This window comes from Puma concolor, chromosome C1 (genome assembly GCF_028749965.1).
Source record: "Puma concolor isolate L17-30 chromosome C1, mPumCon1.1.hap2, whole genome shotgun sequence".
In the NCBI taxonomy this organism is placed as follows: domain Eukaryota; kingdom Metazoa; phylum Chordata; class Mammalia; order Carnivora; family Felidae; genus Puma; species Puma concolor.
The window spans coordinates 205,211,314-205,229,611 of record NC_141674.1 but is presented as its reverse complement, the minus strand read 5'-3'; the positions used below and the strand labels follow the sequence as shown (position 1 = coordinate 205,229,611).

General features: G+C 44.3%; 1 long non-coding RNA gene across 1 annotated transcript; it reads right to left on the bottom strand.

Moving 5' to 3' along the window:
* Positions 1-1,985: 1,985 nt before the first annotated feature.
* On the bottom strand, positions 1,986-9,431 carry LOC147578690 (uncharacterized). The gene is made up of 2 exons (XR_015254335.1): positions 8,668-9,431; positions 1,986-2,244 (listed from the first exon to the last, which is right to left on the bottom strand). It is a non-coding gene; the product is annotated as an uncharacterized LOC147578690 (long non-coding RNA).
* Between the last annotated feature and the right edge of the window lie 8,867 nt (positions 9,432-18,298).

Below are 18,298 nucleotides of genomic sequence, written 5' to 3'. Positions count from 1 at the left end.
TATCTAATTATCCTCAGTCATAAAGAGGATGGGCCTCTGTAACTTGCAGCTTACCACAGTCCAAAGACTACATTTTGAACTTCTTTAGCACTTCCTCGGTGCCGGGTCTGTCGGTTACTATCTGGGTGTCCTCAGACAAGTTGTTTAATCTCCTGAGATCTTGTTTCTTCTTTTGTAACATAGAATAATAATGGTGCCCTTAATACGGTTGCTAGGGGGTTAAATGAGGTAATGCATGCAAACATTAGCAGGGGGCAAGCTAAAGGGATACGACAGATATACCTCAAAATGTACAATCGGCCAAACACAAAGTGTTTCTTGGTCACACGATAGACCCCTGAACGTGAACCTGGTTCATCTTGGCCTTTCTCCGCATGGCGATTCAACGACCCAGACTCACTCCATCTTGTGGCTCTAGGGACATGTCATTGTCTGCATCCAGCCGGCAAAGAGATGGAGTCAGGAGGACATACACCCATTCTTTGAAAGGGCTCGGCACATCACTTCTCCTCACAGCGCCATGGAGGGACTTGGCCACATCTCAACACAAGCGAACCCGGGAAGTGTTCTGGATTCCGATAGTCAACTTGCATTCTGTGCCCTAGCACTCCATAAATGCAAGCTGCTGTTGTTCCTGCTCTTTTTGTTGGGTAAGCCAGTAGGTATTTGCAGGTCGCTTGAATGATTCATCAAGTGAAAAAGACAAAGAATAAAGCAAGACAATGGATGTTGCAGGGTAGCCTACAAGAAGAAATAGAAATGGAGATGACTGGAGAGAGGAATGGGTAAGAGGGTGGTACACAAAATATAAGTAGTACAAGGAGTAGCTCATGCCCACCACATCAAGAAATAATACAACCAGGGGCACCACAGTGGTTCAGTGGGTTCAGTGTCCAACTCCTTATTTCAGCTCGGGGCACGAGCTCACGGTTCCTGGGGTTGAGCCTCATGGCAGGCTCTGCACCAACTTCTCAGAGCCTGCTTGGGATTCTCTCTTTCGACCCCTTCCCTGCTTGCACACATGCACAAGCTCGTTCTCTCTCTGTCTCAAAATAAAGAAACATTTTTAAAAATTTTTAATAAAAAAAAGAAATGCTATAATAAGAGTCTTCCTTTTCACCTGGATCCCAAAACAAGCGCACAAGTTCAGTCTTCCAAGTCACAGCATCCGAACAGTTGAGAGTCCCCTTATGATCGTCACACTCGAAGAGCAGCAGAAAAACCCTCTCTTGCCTTAAACTCCAGGTTGTTTTAAGTCTTCAGTCTGCACTAATTTGCATTCTCAGCTTTGAGTGGGTTAAGGGCCAGAGGAAAAAGCCTGCCACTCTAACTACATCCGAGGAGTGTGCTAAATTCTTGTGGATGGTAATTAGCATCCAGCTTCTTTACTCTGCCCGTACAGTATTTTCAAATCAATTGCTCAGCATTAGTGATTCTGCTGGGATTGATTTAATAGTCTAATATGAAGTCTCAGCCCTTCTGTACAGGTTAATTACATGTGGTCTTATACATTCTAATTTAAAAATACTGCCTTTGCAATTATCATCAGCACTAAAACAGAGCACTAGTAATGAAGCTGGGCTTGAGTTTTTTTCCAGAAGTAATGAATTGAAAAACCGAAATGACTTTTAATTTCTTTGGCACTTACCATTTCAATCTCTCTTCTCTTCTGTGGGAAATATAAATCAGGATCTCCTCCTTATCGCAGATTGTTATGAAAACAGGCAAGATTGCCCTGAAGAAAGCAGAAGGCTTTGATTTTGAAACAGCCAAGACTTGACTCTTTGAGTCTTGACCAACCCAAAGGGCGCTTCCTTCACCCTAATCCCTCAGTTAGGTATGTATTTGTCTGTGAATTTGTATGTTTGACAAGCACTTACATGTTGATTACTGTGTGGCAGGTACTGTTCTAGAGCATTATAAATATTAACAGCTCTATGAGGTGCTGTATCAGTTATGTAACAAAGTACCCCAAATGCAGCAACTTAAAACAACAAGCATTTATTATTTCCCTTTCTGTGAGTCAGGATTGGGGGGAGAAGCTTGGCTGGGTGGTTCCGGCTCAGGATCTCTCACGTGGATGGAAATTTGGCCAGAGGTGCTATCTTCTGGGGGCAGAGGACCCATTTCGAAGTTCATTCATGTGGCTGCTGGCAGGACTAAGTTCCAACCCACATGGGCCTCTCTACCGACTGCCTGAGTGTCCTCACTTCATGGCATCTGGCTTCACCTGGATCAAGTAATCTGAGAATCAAAGCGATACATGTCACTTCTAGTGTGTTCTCTGGGTCACGTGGACAACCTTGGTTCGATGTAGGAGGAGATACTAAGGGAGTGAATACCAGTAGGTGGGCGTCCCTGGGGGCCAGCTGGCTACCAAAAGTAGGTGTTATTATTATTTCTGATTTACAGGTGAGCCAATGAGGCACAGATGAGTGAAGTCACTTGTGCGAGGTCACTGTTAACGAATGGCCAACGCAAGATCTGAATTTGGCTCATCTTTCTGCCTCTAGAATCCAAGCTCTAAACAAGTACTCACACACAGAATGGTGTATGCTCCTCTAACAGGTTTTAAAAGCAGCTTCTAGACCAGCCGACAGCATTTATTCTGTTTATAGTTGATGGAAACCCTTTGCTGAGGATACAACATCTAAACAACTCATCATCATCAAAAAACACTCCTTAGTGTCCCCCGGCCTCTGTTGCGTGATGTTAAACATTCCTATTTCCTGGGCATTCCTTATTTTCTTGGAAAATCAAGCAAACAGCCATCACTATCTATAGATTCTTTCTGGATACTGTACCTCCCATTGCACCACTAACCAGTTTCTTCCTGTTCAACCTCTGAGAAGACAATGTCAGCTCTATACAAGGACACTGCTTATGCTAAAACTCATTATTAATCACACCCACCCTTCATATCCAAGGGTCACACTACCCAGACCCTCCAGGTGTCCCTGATACCAGCTCTGGCTTCAGATACATATCCAAACATCTGAGGATCAGACTGCATCAGAGACCTGGCTCCAAGAAGGATTGAACATCAGGGTACCTTCCAGTGGAACGTAAAAGGGATTTTGCTAGCCAGTATTCTAGGCACTTTGTGTATATTTCATTTAATTTTCCTGTATCCTATAAAAATAATCATGATAATCATAAATCATAGCTAGAAGAGATAGCAAGCTTATTATGTGCCAGGCTCGGGGCACCCAGGTGGCTCAGTAGGTTAAACTCTTGATTTCAGCTCAAGAAAGAAGAAGAAGAAGAAGAAGAAGAAGAAGAAGAAGAAGAAGAAGAAGAAGAGAAGAAGAAGAACAACAAGAATGGCAAGGCACAGGCTAAGAAAATACTATGTGCCAGGCTCAGTAGGTTAAACTCTTGATTTCAGCTCAGGCCATGATTCCAGGGTCGTGGGATCAAGCCCCACATTGGGCTCCATGCTAAGCATGGATCCTGCTTGAGATTTTCTCTCTCCTTCTGTCTCTCTCTCTCTCTCTGTCTCTCTCTGTCTCTCTCTCTCTGAAGAAGAAGAAGAAGAAGAAGAAGAAGAAGAAGAAGAAGAAGAAGAAGAAGAAGGAGAAGAACAACAACAACAAGAATGGCAAGGCACAGGCTAAGAAAATACTATGTGCCAGGCCCTATGTTAAGTGCTTTATATACATTAATTCACTTTATCATCAGACAAATCTGCGAGGTAAATTTGACTATTGTTCTCATGTTACAAATAAAGAACCTGAAGCTCAGAATGATTAAATGACTGTCCAGAAGGCACACAGAGGTGGGACTCAAACCTGAGTACGTTTTACTATAAGAGCCTTCTTTCTAAACTGGATGAGGAAGGTTAGGGACAGAGGCATCTATCCTCCATTTTTTTTTTTTTTTTCAACGTTTATTTATTTTTGGGACAGAGAGAGACAGAGCATGAACGGGGGAGGGGCAGAGAGAGAGGGAGACACAGAATCGGAAACAGGCTCCAGGCTCTGAGCCATCAGCCCAGAGCCCGACGCGGGGCTCGAACTCACGGACCGCGAGATCGTGACCTGGCTGAAGTCGGACGCTTAACCGACTGCGCCACCCAGGCGCCCCTGTCCTCCATTTTTATACAAAGCAGCTGGGTGCTACTCCCAGCCTTTCACATCCAAATGGTCCATCTGAGGATTTTTCTAAACAAAGACCATTCCTTCTCTAGAAGAGATTCTGGGTCCAGGTGTTAAATGCCTTTTTTAACTTTTCTCCACTAGCAAATAAAACAATATATCAGGGGGTTAGCAAGCCTTCTTAAAGGACCAGATAATAAATATTTCCAGCTTTACATCTGGGCCATATGGCCTCCATCATGAATACTCAACTCTGCCATTGTAGCAAAAGCAGCCATGGACAATATGTAAATTAATAAGCATGGCTGTGTTCCAATAAAACTTTATTTATGGACATGGAAACTTGAATTTCATATCATTTTCTCATGTCATGAAATAGTCTTCTTTTGATTTTTTGTCAACCATTTAAAAATGTAAAATCCATTCTTAGCCCCAGGCCTTACAAAAACAGATGGCCATAGTTTCTTGGCCCCCACAACTTATAACAGAGAAGTCAAATTCTCCCAATGAGTTCAGTATCTTGGATTTTATCAAATCAACAAAAAGCCAATTCTTAGGAAACATATTGTCTATAAGGGTTGTCTCAAACCTAAATGTATAGGGATAAAATCAAGTGGAAGTAATTTCTCACTTTCCACACACTTCCTAAAAGATTGGCTGGGGAAAGCCAATGAGGGATGTGGTGTGCACTCAGTAAATTGTGCCTTTGTGACAGAGACTCAGATTTCACCTTATCTCTCCTGTTAGATCATAACAGGGGCTGAGCCTTATTCACCTGTGTGTCCCCACACTGTCCCATTCCAGCTTATTCCAGAACCTTAACCATACCCAGGGGCATACTTCCCAAGCCAGATAGAAAAGCCCAAGGCCTAGCAAGGATTTTTTTCCATTTTGTGAGTTCTGTCATGTGAAAAGTTTAACAAGGATATTGAAACCAAATCACAGTTAGTTAAATATTTAATAAAACATCTTATTGGAAAAGAATAAAATTATTAAAATATGGCCTATACTGGAAAATCTTAGCTATAGAACACTATGAATGTGGCAGGCTTTCAATAAATGTTAAAAATGAAAAAAAGATCAAGGGAGGGAGAGAGAGGGATAGCAGAGGGAGGGAAGGAAGGAAGGAGGAAAGGAAGGACAGACAGAAGGAAAAGACAGAATATAGACTATTTCTTATTAGGCCCCTCCCAAATGGGTTCAATAATTTATTTAATAGAGAACTACTTCTAATAAAGCCAGTGATTCATTCCACATCATTTTTGAGTAAGGTACTATTTTCCAGCAATACTGTCCTTACTTCCCGTTCAACTACCTTTTTCAATAATAAGGGAAATTATTTACATTTGTGTGTATGCCCAGAACGACACCTTTTAATGTTTTAAGAATATCAAGATTATGTTCAGTCTTTTCATCCAATGCATTAAACTGCTCCTGGAACACAGAATAAGATAACCCAGCTTCCCACAAGACACCATACACTTTTCTGCAACAATGGGGCCAACCCCCGTAGACAACAGGTTTTGGAGGGCAGGGACTGTCTCATTCATTTTAGTACTCTGGGGACCTGGTACCACAAGGCATTTGATAAATGTTTGTTGAATGAAACGTGAATGAGGGAAACGTTTCACCTTAAGAGAATTAAAACCTATTTTCTAACAACGCAACAGCACCTGAGTGAGGCAAGGGTTCCTGGGAGAGAAGAGACACCCAAGAGAATCAAACAGCAAGAAACAAAGGTGAGTGTTGCAAATGTCGGGGAGGGCAAACCGGAGGGCTATTCCTGTGCTTAGAACAAATGCTCCTGGAAGAAATGACTTGACGGTAATCCATCTCAACCCACCTCTTTGTCTAAAATGAGAAAATTTGTCTTAAATTGCCCCAAGCTTAAACAAGGTTTAGTTAGAGTCAACATGTTCTAGTAGAAAGAGAAAAGCAAGGGAGTCCCAACAACTCTGTTCTATCAAAGTTGGAGCTACGTTCACGGTTGTGTTTTATTGTGCCAAGACCACCAACATTAGAAATCATAATAATTGGGGCTCCTGGTGGCTCGAACGGTTGAGCGTCCGACTCTTGGTTTCGCCGCAGGTCATGATCTCGTGGCTCGTGAGTTCGAGCCCTGTGTCAGGGCTTGGGATTCTCTCTCTCCCTCTCTCTCTGCCCCTCCCCCCACTCCCAAAATAAATAAATAAGCTTTTAAAAAATTGGTAATGATCGCTGAGTGTGTGTCTGGGTTGTGCCGCCAGCTGATGTTCAACTCATTTCAGCCAAAATGATCTGATACTTTTCTGACTTCCTGACCTCGTCTGAATCTCAGTCAGTTGCCACCAAATAAACGCCAGTCAGAAAGGAAAGCATTATTCGTTTCTCTGTGTGTAGAAATCAGGGTGATTTCCCAATCAGGGCACCGCCAGGGCCAGGAAAGTGACTTTTGTGTTAGGGGAGGAACACACTCCCTGGGCAATCGTTTATCAGAGCATGGGTGGGAAGCCCCGCCTCCCACAAGCCACCTTAGCAGATGGGATACTCCTGCCCACGAGGCCATGGGGCTGCCTCTGGTCTCCTCCAGGACCTGGCTTTGGGAGGGGAAGAACAAATGGGCCTGTTACTTTTTATATTCACACTTCTACACAGTTTTTTTTAATGAGCACACGTTTCTTTTATAAAGTATATGCCCTTTTCTAGCCAGCCCTATGATCTAAGAGAAGTTACTGCCATTTTCTCACACAACCTATTCCACAGGGTAGTTAAGAGATATGGCCAGGACTGGCTGGCTAATCCCCAGATCCGCTTCCTCTTCTTCCTGGTGCACAGCCAGACTACAGTTCCCAGCATCCTTCGCAGCAGGTGTGCCTATGAATGGAGTTCTGACCGTGGAATGTGAGTGGAAGCGGTATATACCACCACTTCCAGAAATCGCCCATAAGACAGTTCTCCCACTGCCATCTTCTTGTAGACAAGCACACTGACTCTGGAAGCCATGTGTTGAAGATGGCTGAGCCACAAGATGGGAAAGGCCTGGGTTCCTGATGATTCCTTGGATGATAGCCACCTACCCATCATGAACACTCTCTCAGACATTCTCTTAGTTTACCACGGCTGCTGTGACACAGTCCCTCCAACTGGGTGGCTTAAACAACAGAAATCTACTGTCTCACGGTTCTAGAGGCTGGAGGTCCAAGATCAAGGTGTGGCAGAGTTGGTTTCTTCTGTGGCTTCCCTCCTTGGCTTGTAGATGGTCACTTCTCCCTGTGTCTTCACTCGGTCTTCCTTCTGTGCCTGTCTGGGCCTTAATCTCCTTCTCTCATAGGAATACCCGCCATACTGGATTAGTGCCCATCCTACTAACGTCATTTTAACTTAATCACATCTTTAAAGAGCTTATCTCCAAATACAGTCACATTCTAAAGTACTGGGGGTCAGGGCTTCAATATATGAATTTGGGGTGGGGGGGGGGGACACAATTCAGCCCATAACACATGTCCAAGCCCAACATCAATGAGACAAGGAAGTAGACTCCACCCACTGTAGCAGAGATGGGGAAAGAAGCAAGATGTGAGCAAAATAACATAATCTGCCAGTGGCACCAATGATGATACAGTGTAAGAAGTGCCAAGATGAAGGATAACACACCTGGATAAAATTCAAAAATATCTGGCATTCAAACCGCTCCAAAATCTGACCCCCGATTATCCGTCCTTCCTGATCTCAGGTTTACTATTGAATAGCATCAAACCCCTGTACAAAGGGGCAGTGACAAGTACAATGTGATGTAGTAGAAAGAGTATACCCAGATTCCTAAGACCTGTTACTTTCTACATGGTATCCTAGTTTCTCTTCCAGTGTGAGCCAAAAACCATCTGTGTGATCCTGATGAAATCATTTTGTCTCTGCGGATCTATACCCTGATTTCTGAGATGAGGAAACAGACACTAGGGTCCCTAAGATTCCTTGACCCAGTTTCTTTCCTTTGCAACGTGTGTTCTGTTGAACATTAGTCCCAAGAGATGCCATGCAAATAAATGTTTCCATGAGCAAATCACTTGGAAAAAGCTGCATACAATATCCCTTTCCTAGAATACCAAAGGTTATGAAAAGTCCTGCAATAAAAAAAAAAAAAAAATCCTGTTTTACCTCAACTGTTTCCCAGATGTATTTGGCCTAAGAATTTCTCCTTCTGCCCCTTGTAACATGGCTCAGAAGCAATGAACTAACTCCCTAAGTACACTCAGGCTTGGGAGAGTTAGATTTGTTAACAGCCATGTCCACCTTCCCCTCCCTGCCCCCAGGGAGCATGATGCTCCGTGAATTTTTGCTTCTAAGCCAGGAAGCCCCCAGACTAAGAGGTAGTTACCTCTCACAGGCCTTCTCAGGCCACAGCTCAGTCTTCCCCATTGTCTAAACGCTCCACAAACAGAGCAACAAAAGCACCAGACGTCCCACGCGTCCATTGGTATATGGGGACTCGGGGCCCTTATTCCCAGTGTTACTCAAAGGACTTTTTGCCTCTCCCTTTTGGAGATACTCTTCAGTCTACTGCGTATTTCCAAAATCTCTTCAGTCGTGGCACCTCTTTGTCCTTTGCGGGAGAGATTCGAGTTTGGGAGACAATGAATGTCTACTGGAGCCAAGTCTGGTGAATCCCTTGGGCGCTGAAGCTGAGAAAGACTGTTTCGGCATCAGAAATGGAGGGTGCAGTCCACCTCATCTTTCAGTCAGCCTCCTGCTCATCTGGCTCCCAGGCTTCTGGAACAAGAATAGTCATTCCAAATGAGATCGCCTGTGCATTCCGGAATCTCCACACACCATATGCCGAGCGGTCTGTGGCTCCCTTGAATGGCAAACAATTATGTCCGCTTGTTTGTTTTGTTCCTTTATTTGGCCCCTTGTCTGAACAGAGATGCCGAATCCAGCGTTTCTTGCATTGTGAGTTCTCCTGGGGCCATTCGCGTTTCCGTCGCCAGCTATTGTTCTGAATTCAGAAGACCATCCCCAGATTGCGCATTCGCATCCCTAATTGAACCAAAGCCATTCTAACACCTCCCGTTCTTCCTCTCTCCCCTTATCCCCTGCACACTATCTGTCTGCCTCTCTCTGGCTTTGATCCCAGGGTAAGGATTGTTTTGTTAACACTAGTCCTGTTATTCAGTAGTCAGCTTGTGCTTTTTCTTTCCTTCAAATAACATTTAATTGCTTTAACACAACTTTTTCAAGGAGGCAGAGGAGTGTTCTTTGAAGACCCAAATTAGCCTCAAAGCTGGTCTCTCAATGCTGCGAAGATTTGTGCTGACTTTGAATAACCAGAACATGAGACAAAAGAAAGTTTTATAGCACCTTCTCTGAGAGCATTTGAACTGTAGCTATGTAACCACAGATTGTCAGAGCTGGAAGGTAATGTAGGGGTCGTAGATTCTTAGTGGGTCCCAAACTTCTTTAGCTGTGGGACTCGTTTCAGGGAAAGAAGCTTCCAGGATCCCAACTATTAAACAAAAGCAACGAGAGTTTCTCAGGAGAGTTTAGATCTTCAGATTGGCTTCAAATGCTTCATTGAAGTATCTGAAGTATCTGAAGAATCCTCTTCTGGATTTTGATCACAACTTAAAAACACAGACATTTTGGGGCGCCTGGGTGGCGCAGTCGGTTAAGCGTCCGACTTCAGCGAGGTCACGATCTCGCGGTCCGGGAGTTCGAGCCCCGCGTCGGGCTCTGGGCTGATGGCTCAGAGCCTGGAGCCTCTTTGATTCTGTGTCTCCCTCTCTCTCTGCCCCTCCCCCGTTCATGCTCTGTCTCTCTCTGTCCCAAAAATGAATAAACGTTGAAAAAAAAATTTAAAAAAAAAAAAAAAACACAGACATTTTGGGGAACCTGGGTGGCTCGGGTAATGATCTCAAGGCTTGTGGGTTCAAGCTCCACATCAGATTCCGAGCTGCTTCTGATTCTGTGTCTCCCTCTCTCTCTGCCCCTCCCCCGCTTGTGCTCGTGTTCTCTCTCTCTCTCTCTCTTGCTTTCAAACGTTTAAAAAAAATTTTATAAAAAAAAAATAAACTCACAGACATTTTACTAAGGTCAAAAGTAAGGCCAAGAGAGAATCAACTAGTACCTGACAGAGCAAAAAACAGAACCCTCACCTTCTGGTTCCTATACCAAGTGTGGCTATAAATCCAGCTGTGCATCTGAAGCACTAGGGAGCTGGTTAGGAACACAGATTTGGGAGCCCCAGCTGCTGAGGATTCTTATGAACTAGGTCTGGAGTGAGAATTTTGAAGAAGCACCTTCTAAAAATTCCCTGTGAGTCTGATGGAAATCCAGGTTTAAGAACCACAGATCTGTAGTATCCAGTCCTCCATGCCCAGGTACCAAAGGGCAATTGATTCTTTTCTTTTCTTTTTTAAGTTTATTTATTTATTTGGGGGGGGGGGTGGAATCCCAAGAAGGCTCCACACTTGCAGAGTCTGATGCAGGGCTTGAACTCATGAACCATGAGATCGTGACCTGAGCCGAAATCAAGAGTTGGACATTTAACCAAGTGCACCACCCAGGTGCCCCTGATTCTTCTTAGGAAAAGCAAACCAGGCCACAGAAGAGCCTAGATTTGCCCATGATGTGACCATCACCAACAATGTTAAAGTAGAGTGAATTGGGACTGCTTTAACCAGGTCCTAAAATCAATTAGTGGGTTACAGGGGTTATTTACAAAGTAGCATTCAGAAGGAATTTGACCAATGTTTTGTCTTCCTAGGTAATTGGACAGCAGTTTATAGGAATAATCTCTGAACAGTCGTATCTTAAGATGGATCATGCTCCACCTTTTACAAAGTGGCTTTCCGTGCACTATCTCTTTCAGTCCATTCAACAACCCAAAATATGGGTAGAGCCGGTCTTATTTTCCCTATTTCACAGACAATATGACTGAGATACACAGAAAAGTGGCACACTGAGTACAGAGGTGGTGGGGCTTGGTCTGAAACCAAAATCTTGGGATTCTGATTCCAATATGCCTCCTTAATGCATCAAAAAAAAAAAAAAATCCATAGTACCATAGCCTTCTCTTTTCTGCTCACTCCAGCACAATCACAAATGGTATTATAAAATGGAAAACTCGATAACTCTAATAGCTATTAAAAAAACACTATTGATGCTCACAGCCAGGACCTCATGATGTTTATTCTAATGTCCTCATTTACTACTAAGCTATCATTGTAAAATGAAAACCGTTCAACAGAATTGTATCTTTTGACTTCCCGAAATCAATTTCTACTTAGGCTAGGAAGTACAGTAGTAGGTTAAAACTCAAAAATGGGAAGACTCTACATCAGAAATTGTTCATCAACAGCAACAATAAAAAAAATCAATGTTTATTTCAATTTTAAGAGGAAATAGAACTTGTTAGGAATCAAAATAAAAGGAAAAGCTACTTCAGAAATGTGAGTATTCATCCTCAGATTACATTCAAGGGAACCAGGTTAGCCATGGCCTGAGTAATCTGATGATTTTCCTTCGCATCATGATCCACTTTGTACCTGTGGACTACACTGAGGATGTTGCAATATAATTGATTATTACTCTGGCTAAAGTCATGGCTCTGTCCCTGGTCTTATTTCAGTCACAGGGATGTTGCTCTTGTCACCCAGACATGAGTAAGAGAAGAACAGATTACTTTGACTGAACTTGAGGATACCCCAGCAAAGCTTCCTCCTGAAGAGCTGGGAGAGTTCCCTGGGCATCAAAATCTTTACCAATTAGATGGGAGTTTCCTATCCACTCCCCCACCGCAATAAATCCCTCTGTTTCCTCCTTCTCCTGATCTTTGCCCTGCATCTCTGTTTAACTTGATCCTCTTAAAAAGAGTTCTAAAAGTCTTGCCTTGCCCAGTATTAAAATGTATTGAAAAGCTACAGCGTGTAAAACAATATAGCAGAGGTTCAGGAGTAAACAAATAGATCTCAATGTCCACTTTGTTTCGTTAGTGAAATTGTTTCTCTCTCCCTCCCTTCCCTTCTGCCTCCTCTCCTCTCTCTCTCTACCCTCTCCCTCCCCACCTCTACTCTCTCTCTCTTTCTCTCTCTCTCTCTCTCTTTCTCTCTCTCTCTCTCTTTCTCTCTCTCTCTCTCTTTCTCTCTCTCTCTCTCTCTTTCTCAATGGATCTGTAGGAGTATGAAGTCTCTCTCGTTCCCTCTGAATACCTAAAGCTCAGAACAGAATTGAAGGACAGCTTGGCACCCAAGTTCCAAAAAGGAAACATTCTGGACAAGATAAAGGAGGTAAATGGAGTATCCAGTGATAACAGAGGCAAAGAGTGGAGAAACACAAGTGGAATCCGAAGGAAAATGCCAAGTAGGAGTTGTTTGCTATTGTTGTTGTTGTTGTTGTTGTTGTTGTTGTTGTTTTAATATGAAGTTATCCTTCCTGTGTCTCACTAACCCTTACTGAAACCTCAACTTAACAAAACAGCATGCAAATATGCCACCCTAACTATGAGGAGGAGGGACTGGGGTCACAGAAGGATTTTCTTTGCATTTTTATAGCAGACGTATTCTTGTTTCTAAGCGGATGTCTCCGGTGCAGGGGTACTAAGAGTCATTCTATGAAAATAATTGGCCAAATTTTAAAAAGATGTAAAAATGATATTTATCTCCAAGTTATTTATAACAGTGAAAAATAGGAAACAACCTGAAAGTGCTTCCACAGAGGGCTGGCTAAGTAAATTAATGTGCACCCATACAACTAGGTTCTGGGTGGCCGTTTAAAAAAATAGAGGGTAATTGTTATGGAAACATAGCTGCAGAATATCGTTAAGTGGAAAAAGCAGCTAATAATAGTATGCATAATAGGAGATGACTTTTGAAAAATATAAAGATACTTACACAGGAAAAAAAAAGTCTGGGAGAATATTAATAGTGGTTAGTTCTGGGAGGTGGCATTTTCCCCCACCTCAACCTCTCACGGCAATTACTTACTTTTAGGGAAACTACAGTTCCTTTTTCCAGAACATACAGCGAACTACACTATAATACATTTTTACAAAGAAAAATATAGTTATTTCTCCACCTAGCCATCCAACTTTCTACATATAGAATTTTATTTCTTCCCACCAACTCTAAGAGACGTGCCTCATCTATTGTAAGTGTTGCCATTATAGAATTCAAATACGTGCTCAGATTCAGTCGATTTTAAGACCAGAAATAATTGCCACGTTCAGTTGAATGCCACGTGCCTACAGGTGTCCAAAGGTAATATTTTAAACTTTTAGGTTAGAGATTAGCACGGTAATTGATGGAGAAAGTCACATCTTGGAAGAATGTAGTAACTATATCACTGACTTGACGATGGCCAGTGCTAAGGCAAGGAAAATTTCCATGTATTCAATAAGGGAAGAGCCCCAGGAGAAAACAGAAAAGATGCTTATGGCTTCTTTTACTGTTCAAACCATCTCCTCTACCAGAGTTATTACAACATCACAGACACCTCTTCTGCTTACATGTGGGCTGTAACCAAGGGAGCAATTTCCCCACCACCCCATAAAAACATGGGGGAGAATGGATGAGGAGAAGAGAGTTCAGGAATTTTCTCCTCTCTGTTTCCAACACCAGAATCCCCAGTACCCGCTCTCCTAGGTGCAAAGGAGAGAACAGAGTCCCAGAAAGGAGGGAGGGAAGGAGATAACTCACTCTTCCCTCCCAGATACAACAACCTCATGGCTGAACCTGTGTCAGGAGCAGAAATTGGTTTCACAAACACGACAGATCTGAGAAACAAAGTTGTCATCAGCTCATATGTTCCACCGATTTGATGTGGTTATAAAAGAAGAATAGCCTCCGGATAAAAACCTGGTTTCTGAGATCATGGGCCCTATTACGATGAAATTTCCCTGTAACAATTTAGATCCAGGTATATGGAAAACACTTCACTTCCATGGTTTCTCCCAAGTGTATTAAAATTTTTATTTCATCCACAATAAAGCCTGTTTTCTCCCAGAAAGAGATATGAGAGGTTTAATAAGGGAGTGGCTTTGCAGAGTTTGCAGACTCTGTTTATGGAGGCCAGTTTTCTCCTGCATGCCAGGGACCAGGGACTCCTGCACACATGGAGAAGGTCACCTTCTCTGGGTTTCCCATGATTAATCCTAGACTTGAGCCTAGGGACAAGCTTGGTCCAAATTCTGACTCCAGAGCTATCCCCTTCCACATGCTGCCTGCTCCAGGGCTTTGTCCCCTGTTATTCTAACAAAGGCTTAGCGAGGTCTGAAGCCTAAAAGTTCTGGAAATGCCCAGGCAACACAGTGTTGTTAAGCCTCTCCTTTCTGGGCCCTTATTCTTACTCTAGGCACTCGGGATGCTTTCCATATCAAAATTTCCTCTCTGGGAAATAACTCTGTGTCAGTCATTCACACTTTAGTGTGAATTCAAATACCTCCTCTTCCAAAAGCATCTTAATTTACAGTCCTTCTAATTGTAAGAAAGAATCTCTTGTTTCTTAGAAGAATCTCAGGCAGCGACGCTTAGGTGGCTCAGTTGGTTGGGCGTCTGACTTCAGCTCAGGTCATGACCTCCCGGTTTGTGAGTTCAAGCCCCCACATTGGGCTCCGTGCTGACAGCTTGGAGCCTGGAGCCTACTTCGGATTCTGTGTCTCCCTCTCTCTCTCTCCGCCCCTCGCCCGCTCACACTCTCTCACTCTCTCTCGTTCTCTCTCTGTCTTAAAGGCAAATAAACATTACAAAGAAGAAGAAGAAGAATCTCAGGCATGTTCAATTACACTCTTTGGGGACCGTAAGCAAGAAAGAAATCTCACCACTTTCTGGGTGGATAGTTAAAGCAAAAAAGGCCACAGAAGCAGAGTTGCCCTTTGGAGAACAGGTTCATGGTCACATGGGAGAGAAATCTATGTTCAAGCCATCCCTTTCAATGGTTGCCTCCCACATAGACCAACCCGATGTCTGTTCCTTACCACACCACTCCTTTCCCCCATGCTGATTGAGCACCCCGCTGGGATGGGTCCCACCCTCAAGGAAATAGAGTCTCACTGGCTGGAGAGTAAACACGGCACGGTACAATCACCTGTAACTTTCAGTGATGGGTTGCATATTTACAATTATTTTAATTACACTTGAAAGGACAAAGATCAGGAACAGATGTCAGACATATGAATTAAAATTAATGATCATTTGTTAATGGAGTGAAGAGCCATTCATCATTTCATTAGAGCTCATTCTTAAGGCCATATGGAACCTTGTACAATGGAGCAAATCTTGACTCTCTTTAGAATGTGAAGATTTCGACTACTAAAATGCAAGGAACAGGGTTGCCCAAGGAAAATTTGCTTCTATTAAATGTAGTAGTTGCCAGTTAGTATGACAAACTATGTTCCGGTAAAGTAAGTACACAAATGTTGACCAGGGTGTGCTGCTCTTTCTGCCTTTCTTCCTTCATTTATTTATATGGAAAGTCTTTACTGAGTGTCAAGTACCATGTTAGGTGTAGAGATAGTATAGTGAACAGAACCAGAGATGGTCCTGCCTGCCTGGGTCTAACAGTATTAAAGGAAACAGATATTAACGAGATAATTACACTCACAAATGTAAAATTGCAATGGAACAGCTGATAAGCATGTACAAAGGCCCCGTGACAGAGGGTATCCCGAAGCACGAAATGAAAGAACCAGAGAGCAAGAATGACGGGAAAAATAAACCTGAGGAGAGACCTGGTGTGAAAAGAGGTTAAAGAGGCAGTCAGCGGGGCAGGGGGGGTGCGGGTCTGGGTGGCTCCTTCTGTTGAGCATCCAACTCTTGATTTCGGCCTCAGGTTGTGATCCCAGGGTCATGGGATCCAGCCCCACATCAGGCTCCACACTGAGTGGAGCCTGCTTGAGATTCTCTCTCTCTCTCCCTCTGCCCCTCCCCCTCCACTCGAGCTTTCTCTCGCTCTCACTCTCGCTCTCTCTCTCTCTTAAAAAAAAAAAAAAAAGGCAGGAGCTTGTAGCCATTTCTAGAATTTTATCTTTTTCCTAAGAACAATGGGAAGGCAGCAAGGGGTTTTGAAACGGAGAGTGGCAGGGTCAGATTTGAATTTTGAGATCTCTCTGGCTGAAGTGTGGAGTCTAAATGGGAGAGAAGGAGGCAGAGTGGCTGTGTGGACAGCAGGTGTATCAGGTACTTTGCGGCAATGCAGGTATAAGATGAGGAAAACAGGAGAGGGGGAGGGCAGACGCTGGCAGTTCTAATGGCCAGGCTGGGGTGGAAGTGAAAAGGACGGGAATGCCTCAGTTCAGGAGGTAGTTTGAAACTATCTAGGACCAAGGAGTGGATTGGATGGGGACAGTGATGAAGACAAGCAAGGTGTCACTGGGCAGCTCTTAGGTTTCTGACTTGCAGAACTGGATGGAGGGTAATGAAGTTCACTGAAATTAAAAAATGCTGGATGAGGCCCAATTAAAAAGGGAAGGTTCTGGATCCCCGGGTGATGACAGCTGCATGTCTGTCCTTCCCTGATCATAACACCTCTGCAGAAACCACAGCTACAGCAGAGAAGATGATGGATTAAAAAGGCACAGTTTAGTGTGGCCATCTCTACCTGGTCAAGTGCCATGCCACCCTCCCCTGGGGACATCAGCACCTGGAAAGGATTGGAGAGATTACCCAGCCCTACTTCCTAACCTGACAGGCACGTGAAGAGACCTTGCCCAATGTCACAGAACAAGTGAACAGGACCTCCAGGACAACCCAGAGGTTACCTTAGAGAGAAGGCCCTGGAGAGCCCCCAGCCAGCAGTCACTCAGCAAACCTGCCCAGCGCCTTGCCAGGTGCCACGGATCAAAGACGAGCAAGTCTCGGGGCTTACGATGACCCCCAGGAAGGGTCAGAGATGTGTTCCTAGGGTCACCCCTGAGCTGAGCTGTGAAGAATGATGGGGGGAGGGGGGGTGGAGGGGGAGGTCAGAGTTTCCAGGGAGAAGAAACGGCGGGACAGAAAGTAGCAGGCTGTAAGCAGTTTAGGTCGTTGGTGCCCCTACTTCCTTCTTCTCCCCCATACCTCTACCCCAATACCCTTCTTAGCATCATCCCCACAAGAAGTTCAAGCTTTGGAAAACACGGCTAAGAAGAGCATTTGCTCCTCTGCAGGCAACTCCCACTTCCTGGCCAGGAAACACGGACTCTCCTGGGGTTGGTCGGGCAGAGTCCGATGACCTTTGTCAGAAGTAGGCATGGGGTAGGAGTCATTATGATGGGGGAAATATAGCAAGAACAGAACACCAGTGGACATCTCAATATATTATCCTCCCCCAAGTGTTCTAGGAAGTTCATCTTGACTGCAGTATGGAGAATGTGTTGGGAAGAGGTGTGGGGGTTGTTTAGGAGACAGAGCAGCTGGATGGAGGGTCCCGACTAGGGAATGCAAACATTTTTCTGTGGGCAGTGTGCAGACATTTGAGCAGGCAAGCAACATCAAATCATCCTATGTAATATGCCACCCTCTTGCCCTCCACAGGGGGCTACATCGACCCAAATAAGGTGCCAAATTAGAAAAGCATAAACCTGGAAGGCAAGGGGAAAAGTAGACCGGTTTCCACTCCGACAGAAGCTGAGGACCTGAAGCTTTCTCCTCTCTGAGTTCTGCAAACCCAGACCTCAGGCCCTTGTGGGTCCATGGGGAAGAACTGGCTCAGCCAACCTCTCAGCTCCTTCACTTCAGGGGACTGAAAGGGGTGTCAGTTTAGCAAGAGTGAGCAGGTTTTGTTCTGACCTAATAACACTTGAAGTCGGTACAGAGGAGGGACTCTCAGGATGAAAATAACGATGTGACAGCAGATGTCAAAGCCTGGCCCTCAGCTAACCAGAAGGCTGTTGGCTGCCTCCACCAAATGTCCTTGCTACATTCAATCCCTACCTGCTGTCTCTCTTCTCACCCCCTACACACACACACACACACACACGCCTGCGCACACACACAGACACACATATACATGCATGCGCTCTCTCTCACTGATTTAGGGAGGTTAAGGAGGTCATTGTGCCCATCCCCTCCCTCCTCAAAGCCTTTGCTCCCAACAGAAGACAAATGTCCCTCCCCCGTCCAGCCTACTTCACCACCCACCTCCTTTCTTCCCCTCCTATGGGCTCTCCCATCATGAGGAAAATTTAAGACCCCTTCACAAAAAGATATGGGCCCCCACTTTAGCAAATGGGGGGTGGCCGTGTAGAACGGCTT